Below are 9524 nucleotides of genomic sequence, written 5' to 3' on the forward strand. Positions count from 1 at the left end.
GCACTTTGTGTCAATTAAAACATTGGTGTATCTATAGAAACAAAAACATGAAATAGCTTGATGCCTTTAGAAGCAGCCCTTGTCGACAAATCATTTGAAAGCAGGAGGTTCTAGTGTATAATTCACCAGGATAATATGTCCAGTGCCTGGAAATTAAAATTAGATATGTTTAATATGGCAACAGCTAGATAGGTACGAGATAGAAATCTGTCCATGTCACCTGTGAGTGTAAATGACATACACACTAATTGGAACGGCTTCTACAGTGGATTCTCTACCACTTAAAAAGTTTTAGCTGGGTCGTCTTAAAAAGTACTGTGACTGAATTCTCATCTCCAAAAATACAGAGGTTTACAGAAAAACAGTGACAGACAGGGCAGCCATCATAACCAAGGCTGTCACAGGAAGGTGACACTGGACCAGTGAACAAGGGCCCTGCTGCCACCTGTGCTGGAAAGTGTTTCTCTGTGTCATATCTGACATATCCTTGTGCACGTGTGCTTTTGGGAATGCCAGCTCACCTTCACTGCCGGTTGGAGCATGGAGCCTCATGTTTACAGGCTGCCAGATTCAGCAGTCCTTAACAGAAAAAAAAATTAATTAAAAAAAAAAAAAAAAAAGAAAGAAAAAAGCAGTGTTGACTTTGACCCACATTTTAAGGATATATGAAGAGAGTGCTTGTATTAATATCTTCCCTCCAATTCAGGCCTGATGTCACAGACTTCAGTAAAAAAAAACACTAAATATCAGCTGCTCAGAAATGAAGGTGGAAATTAGGATGCATAGCTTAGAATTTCCAAAGGAATCTCAGTGTAATGTGAGCTGGTGATGTTTATGCAATCAAATGCTGTAAAAAATCCTATTAATTCCTTAGCCTCCCTTCTCTCTTGCCTTCCCTCTCTTGGCCATAACCAAATAATGAATGCCTAAAACCCAATAGTTTGTTTTCAGGTGGATTACTTATTACCACAAACTCTTAGCTTGCATTTCTCTTTTTTCCTATTGGGTTCAGAACAGACATTATTATTTGCAGGTAGTTTACTCTAGTTTGTATAATAATACCAGTTCTGACTACATTTCATTTCTTGAGAAGGCTTTAAGACATTTTTTTGGTTTCCTTTTAAGCTCCCCATGAACATAACATGGCATTTTGTTAAAAATCAGTGAAAAATTTAACATCTTTCAAAAATCCAGTGAAGTAGATAAGAAATTTGTGTATTTGTCAAAGGCAAGAAATAAATTTCAATACTCAGAATGTTCAGCGTACAAAATTAACACACCATGACATTTTTAAAAATTAAAAATAAAAAAAAAAAACACAACAAAAACAAGCAAAAAAACCCAACCCAAAATGAAACAAAGAAACAAAGAAATAAACAAAGAAAACCAAGAACCCCAAAAACTGATAAAACCATTCTTCTACTTCAAGCTTTATTATGGAGCTTCATGTCCTAAAAATATATTGGGGGGGTGGCGGGGGAAGGGCTGGCTTATGTAGGTTCACGAATCATTTCTCTTGAAAGTACTTTGGTGAAGCCATTCCAACATTCTGTCACACCAATTAGTCATGTCCCATAATGCTCAGTGCATCTGCAGTAACAATGTATATATGAAATAAAGAATTTAACTTACTATTTTCATACTCCCTTTGCAGTTTTGTAGTTTATTTTCCAAATCTAAAAGTCTGTGGCACCACCTAACTTTGTTTCTATATACATCATCATGGAAGAAAAAAATAGGGAGTAACAGACAGGAGATAATCTGAGCAAACTAAAACTGAGAAATGCAATTAGAAAAAAGGAAATTAAAATTTCATGCAACATGTATCACCCAGTCTCAGAAATTCACCAGGGTACACTAGAATTGCAAACTTAAGAGTCATGACATTTATACCCTGGCCCAATTAAACATGACAAATAATAGATTGGTTAAATCTGATTAGTTGTGGTCATACCAGTTTGAAGGAATATTGGGAAACTCCCAGAAATCTATCCATCTTTTCCAGTTTTCTTCTGATTTCTGTAGTCATTTATATGGCACTTTTTCTATTTGAAGAGAAAGTTGCTTTATGTTGGAATTTTACTGAGTGTAATGTAGAGTGATTGCTTGTCAGGATTGTTGTTGGATGGTGGCACATCTCAGTTATTACTGCCATGAGGTTTGTTTTCACATTCTTTTGAGTACTTGGAATTTTCCTCAAGAGATAAAAAAATGGGCCATTATCACAGCTTCTGTTATTGCATCTGGCACTATAACTACTGAAGCATCTCCATCAAGTTTCATCCAAAAATAGCAGAAACAAGAATTATATCCAGTGGCTTTAGATGACTTTTTTTTTTTTTTGTCCTATAGTTTAGGATAGAGAGCCTGAGCTGTCAATCCAGTGCTGAAGCACTGCACATCACCCCTTGTCCAGAGGAATGGTTGTGAAAACAGTCCAGAGGAGATACCTTAAGAACAGCAACATCTTTTTATGCCATGCTCCTCTTCGGTGGCCTTTCCCTGCCACAGCCTGCACAAACATGAGAAGAATGCATGACTGTGGCTCTGGGAAGGAAACCTGTCACTTCTGCACACCCGATTTTCTGTACAGCTGTTGAATGCTGAACGTGCACTGCAAATCTGCTTCCTGAGGACACTGGATGCCTGAGGCTTGTTCTGGGGTTCTGTCTTATACATACCTTAATACTGCAGCATCTGTGAGAGTCATAGAAATACACTGCACTTCTTGAAAGCTGTCTTATTGCATATGCACAGTGAATCCACCATTTGGTAGGAAAAACATGTAATACGTCTATTATCTATATTACATCTATTTGCAATACATCTAAAAAATACATCTATTTCATGAGATAAACACAAGGCATATGAAAGCAGACACTGCTGGTTGAAATGAATAGTGTTCGAAATCATAGCTGTATTATTAAAATTTAATAATTTAGTAGGAAGCAGAAAATTCTAATTTTGATGGATTTTTTTTTCTTTTTTTTTTTTTTTTTTTTTTTTTTTTTTTGTGATGGGTTTTTTTAAAATCAATATAATCCAGAACACTGGAATTTATTCCATACTTTGGCCAAAGTTGAAGTAGTCTGCAAAGAAAATTCTGGGGAAGTTCTGACTATGATTCTGTGAAAGGGAGGTATCCTCCTCAAAATGTATCCTGGATTGTTATAGGTATGTTCACAATTTGTTTTATTGGTTTGCTCACTGTATGTCGATTTTGGTTCTGCATTTGTTGTGGCTGAAGGGCTGCCAAGGTAGGAAGGAGTCCCCTCGTTCTGCCAGTTTCATTGAGCCATGCAGACTCCACAGAGGGAGGTGTAGATTGAATTTTCCAGGAAGAAAACCTGGGAGATGAGACAATGAGGGTGGTCCTGCAGTGCAGAGAGACAATTAGAGCAAACAGGGAATCTGGAGAATAAGAAGACACTGGTAGATGCTTGAGATGAAAAGATAAAACTTTTAATCTGTGCAAAGAAGAATATGGAACTTTAATCCAGAAATAATCAGACAAACTTTGAGGGGACTTAAAGGGAGCAAGACTCAAGAGAAAAAGATACCTTAGGGGATGCAGCTGTCAAGGAAGCATGAAGTGCTCTATAAGACCAGATGTATTCTCTCACCCAGAAAATCTGAGGATTTTTCTACTTGAAAATTATCTTTTTAAAATAAATAATAAAACTTAGCTTTAATCTTGGAAAAATGTTTTTTAGTGCTTCTTCTTTTAAAAAAGAGATGCAAGCAGACTTCTCTCAATTCTCTTGGGTGTTATCACAACCACAGAAAAGTTCAACACAGTGGAAAAGCTCAGGCTGTAATTCAGCACAGCTCTGTGAGCACAAGAGGTATTCACTTGACTTTCTATAAACCATTTGCCCACTTATGTTTCCCAAGAGGCACAGCATTACAGACATTATCCTGTGTGTTCCTGCCAGTGGAAAGTACAGCTGATCAGAAGTTAACTTTCCCGAGCAGAAATGAAACCTAGGAAAAGGCTTGGGCTAGTCTTTATTCATGTTTTGGATTAAGTAATTTTGAACCCTTGAAAATAATCCATTTATTATTTTAAAAAAGCCGAAGATACAGAAATTTTGTATGCCGAATGACATGTAAGAAATAAAGGGATATAAGACAAGAGTAAAGTCCTGAAATCCCTTATTGGATGCAGAGAACTCAAATGGATTCAAACTAGACCTTTTTTGCAGCCAAAGTGACAGCTATTAACACAGTGGCAGAGGCTTCTCAGATAAGCAACTCAATTATATCAGGATTATCATAAGCCAGTCTTAATAAAACTAAAAATGAACTCATGTCAACATAAACCTGACAAAAATGTCACTAAAGATCTTCCCAATGACATTTTAATTAATATGCCAGGAAGTAAAGTCAGACTAAAAAAAATTTGTGATCAATTTTATGGAGAAATAATTGCAGCTGTTCACATGTAATCCTTTGAGTTCATAAGACAAGTAGAACAGATTAAAAGGCTGGTGATGGGATCTGTGACTGCTGGTAGACTTTTATTTACCAAGCAATCCATCCTTCATGAGTCAGCAGGCAGGTTTGATTCCAGGACAGTGAAGCAAACTTGCTCAGATGGGCTTGAATAATTTCTTCAGAGTGCTGAGGAAGCTGTGTGAGAAAACTTGGGATATCTCAAAGCAATGCAGCTACTGTACTAACAGGTCCATTTTTTCCTGGGAGATGGCAAAAGGAGCTGTTTCCTACTCATTCTTAGGGAATGTATTTTCCAGGCTATAGAGTTGTCCTCCCCACTCCCTATTCCAGATGACAGATGAACCTGGCCACTAAATCACCAAACTGAAACAGGGTTTTATGTGGATGGAAAGCCACAAGACTAGAAACATGGAGTGCTCCATATCTGTAAGACTGAGCAAGTGTTTTCAAGTAGAGATTATAAAAAAAAAAATGAAAGGAAAAAGGATAAATCTCAGTGAAGTCAATGGAATTACTTGTCCTTAAGTACTGTAAGCCACTTTAAAAATCTTCCTGTTCATGACCTAAATTTCTAAAGTTAAGTGCACAAGCTGAAGAAGGGAAGCTTTAGGGATAGTTTTGCAGCTTCAAGCTCTTAGCTAGAAATGTTATCACTTAATTTAAATGGACAGAGAAATACCCCACCTTCTCTGGTCTAACTCTGACAGACCAAGTGAAGCTTACCTGGGAGAAAATGTGTGATTTACATCTTGATCTCAAAAGAATGCTTGGGATTTATTTGATTGTTCTTCTGACATGGTTAAGTACAGAAGGATAAAATAAGTGAGCAAACTTTTTTAAGGTAGGATTTGTATAACACCAATGCATGATAGTATTAAAACTTAGTAGACAACAGTATATTTTATCTGCACTAAGTTCTCCTTGGAAAGGAAAATGAAGTAGGATGATAAAGTGCTATCCCAGAACAACTCTACTGAATTAAAACTGATAGCTATGTAACTGCTCCCTGTAATTGTTCATTTAACAGATACAGGCAATGTTTCCAGAGAAGTGTGGTTGAGAATCATAACCAAACTCCTCACAGAGCTGTTAGCTACTTGAAAAACAAATTTATTGTGGGGTGTCCCACAGACTGCTGTCAGCATCAAAACCCTCTTGAATCAAGTACTCGGAGAAATCTGTATTCTCCAGGAAGATTCCAGATTAAGAGGGTTAAATGCAGGAAGATGAGAAACTTATATCTAATTCAAGACCTTTACTTTCCCCTTATATTTTTTATTTATTCATTATTAGCAGAGAGATGCAAGATAGTGGAGGAAGTTTAAAAGAGTAGAAAAGGACCAGTGCACGGAAAAGAGGAATATCCAAGTGAAAAACCTGGGACATTATCATGGAATCACAGGCTCAGAGAATCATTTGGATTGGAAGGGATTTTAAAGGTCATCTAGCCCACCACCCTGCACTATGCCAAAATTGTCTCCATCTAGAATCAAATGGGAGAGGCAGGGCACAGCTAACCAGTGACTTACCCATTGCTTTAAATATCAACAGAATAAATTGTCCTAGGCCTATTATTTTAAAGCAACCAAAGACTTGCATCTACATGAACTATGGAGGGATATAGTAAAGGAAGGTTAGACAAATTTTTTGTAATATTTAATTTTATTTGTTCTTGCTGGGAGTTGAACCTGGAGGTGCTTAATTTCCTGATTCCTAAAGATTCATCTATTGCTACTCTTTCTTTCCAGTGGAAAATTTAGATTTTGTTTTCTTCTCTGAACAGGATCTCAGGACAGAATTTCACAGGCTAAATTTGTATTAGAGGAAATCCATATTTCTTCTTACAGTTTTATGCCATATTGCCTATTTATGAATAATTCTCACGTCCTATACTCTCAGTTTGACCACTGCTGAGTCAGTTTTCTTCCTTTTTTATATAACTCTAACCTCATTAATTAATTTGCAAAGAGAGTCAGTAAGTAGTTGGTCAATGGTGTGATGGTTTTTATTTTAGTATCATAGTTTACTCTCATGTGAGTGGCTTTAACTTAGCCATGGGAACTCTGTGCAGCTGACTCTCCCTCCTTTGCAGCTGCAGCTCAGAATTTCTGATGTTAGTGTGTAAATCACCTCACTGAAGAATGGAAACTTTTTTTTGGTGTGCTCAACATGCCAGTGATTCGTCTTCTCATGTTGTCCAATTTCACAGATAAGGTTTAATCGACTTTCTATGGTTTGTAATGACCACATTCAACAGGCCCAGGGTCCATCTGCAGAAAGCCAATTAAGAATAAAATGGTAGAGTTTGCCATGGACCACAGAAATTCCATCTGCTTTCCACTAAGTATTTAGTTTGGAAAAATATTCCTGAACAGTTTTGTAGCTGCAGTTAGTAGGCTATAGCATATTGTGTTTCTTTTCATGTGGGAAGAATTAGTTTTTCTCATAGATGTAAACCACATAACAATCCTTTTGATGGCTGGCTGCTCTCAATTTTTAGAATGACCTCATATGAAACTTCTAGTTACAATAAATTCTTGGTCTGGAATATCACATGAGAAAATGTAGAAATTATGTATTTTCTAGCACAATCAACAATATTAATATTGGCCTGAATTCTGATTGGCCTAGAACTCAATTCTGAAAAGTTATGACAGTTTTCCCTGCCTTTCATAATGTCCTAGAGATTAAAGGACTGATCCATTTTATTTAAAAATGTTTTAAGGTTACTGTAATTGAAATCACCTCTCAATGAATAAAATAATCGTGGCTAAACAGATCATATTAGCAAATAAAATCAACCTTTTTTTCAGGAAAACCATCATAGTAGTGCCAAAATTACCATCGTTGCTACCAGTTTCATTAATATTTCTGAGATATTAAATTAAAGATTTTGCAAATCGGTTGAGCTCACTACAGTTGGATGACGCCAAGATGGTCTGATATCTCTTTTAGGAAAACAATCTTAAGGAACTCATGCTCACTTTTGTGTTAAAAAAATAAAGTATATAAAATGTGTCACAAAGTTTAAGCTTTCCTATCTCCTTTTTCTCACAGAAGTATTTTATGCCTTTATGCCTGTATGCATGACAAAGTCATTTGAGGGGTCACCATCATATGTGTATTTTATGGTTAGCTGATGTTGATTTCTAAGTATGCTTGTATTTTAAAAAAGCAACATTCTCTCATATGAAAACATAATAAATAAATTATAAAATAATTACTAAAGCAACCATATGACACATCCTCTTCTGCTTCTCTTTAATTTTTTCCCATCCAAAAGATTCATCTCCTAAAGCACAGTCTTCTGACCTTTAGGAAATTAAATTAAAATGAGGAATTTCCCTCCTCCCCTCTTGAAGGATGAAAAATTTGCCCATAATATAAAGTCAAATAGATTAAAATCCTCTTTAATAAGTTATCAAAACCTCCAGAATGCTTCTGACAAAATCTCCTAAATGCCTTTTCCATCACTTGGAATTCTGTGCAATTAAAGAATACTAAAAAAGAATTAAAATTTAAAATGGATTTCTTAATGGTTACAGACCAAATCCATCATTAATATACACATCAATGCTTTTGTTTTCACCACAGACTGGTCTTTCTGACATAATTTGATGATACAAAAAAAATCTGTAATCCCACAAAGATAAATCAAACTGCATTTTAAAAATTGTTTTCACTGAATCCTGTGATCTGTCTCCTGTGACTGGCATGAGCAGTGCTGCAGCTTCCTTTTAGGCTGGTTCTCCAGAGCACATCTGCCCTCCATCACTAAACCATTCACAGCCCTCACAAAACATGTTCATGCTTCACTCTCTTGCTTTACATGCTAAGACTGGAAAAAACAAGTTAATTAATGGGCTTGATTATCCTTCTATGGATCCCATTTATGAGGATCTGGATAATTTCAAAATCTACTTTTCAAATACATTAGTACAGAAAATGTTGTCTCTGTAACTTTTGGCCGATACTCAGCTGAGCTGCTTGTGGTGACAGAGATAAAAGAATACACCTAATTAACAAAAGAAGGATCTTCAAGCTCCTCCAAGAAAATGTAATAAGAGAAAAAAATAGAAAATAAAAAAGAAGGGAATATTAGTGAAAAATACACTTAACGTACTAAAATATGTGTGCACTCTTCAACTTGCAGAAAGATGACCAGATTTTGAAGTAAGACAGTTCAGGCCACTATCTATCATTAAAGTTTCTGCAAAAAATAAGAATTGAAACAGGAATATGTTGCTGTATGCAGGAATGAAATCCCTCTTCTTTTCTACTGTTGAATGATACCTAAAGCCCACAGCAGAGATTTCTTTTACCAGCATTAAATGATATGGATTTGTGCTTTGAAATCAATAGGATGAGGAAACAGCATTGATTGTGTGGATTCACTGCCACTTGACTTCTTTTTACTCCCAAAAAGCTGTGATGGGCAGAGAGATTACCTCCAGACATATCTGTAAGACATAACCTTTCATCTACAAAGAGGGCTTCCTTAAAAGGATCCAGTGAAAACAAACCAAAATGGTACTGCTGCCTAGGGAATTAACCAATGTGTCATGTGTGAAACAGGCTCTCCTCAAAATGGAACAATACAAGAAGCATGGAGCCTGAAGTATCACTCAAAAGTCGCCTTGTGCCTCGTGGAAGGCAGCTTGAACATATGCCAATATTCCGAGTGGGATGGATACAGTTCATTCACATCCACCCTAAAAATATCATGCAGCATATTGCTGAGGAAGTAGTAGGAGAAGAGCAGGCAGAAGCAACATTCAAATCCCTGCACTGGGAACTGTTGAGAAGCTGGGAACTGAGAGGAGGTGATGAAAGTGGTGGTGTCACCTTCATCTGCTCTTGAGTAGATGAGCTTGGGGGTGGGTCCTGGTCCTGCACTGCTGCCACCTCCCCTTTCCGCAGAGGTGAGCATCACTACTGCAACTACTGGTGACCAAGGGATCCCTCAGGGGGACACACACAGAGGGTCAGATGGATGACATTTGCTCTGTGTGTCCTTAGAAGACAAAGATTATAGCAACATTAACCTTGGCAACATGGTGACATTA

The sequence above is a fragment of the Sturnus vulgaris genome, chromosome 3 (assembly GCF_052056855.1).
Source record: "Sturnus vulgaris isolate bStuVul1 chromosome 3, bStuVul1.hap1, whole genome shotgun sequence".
Lineage (NCBI taxonomy): Eukaryota > Metazoa > Chordata > Aves > Passeriformes > Sturnidae > Sturnus > Sturnus vulgaris.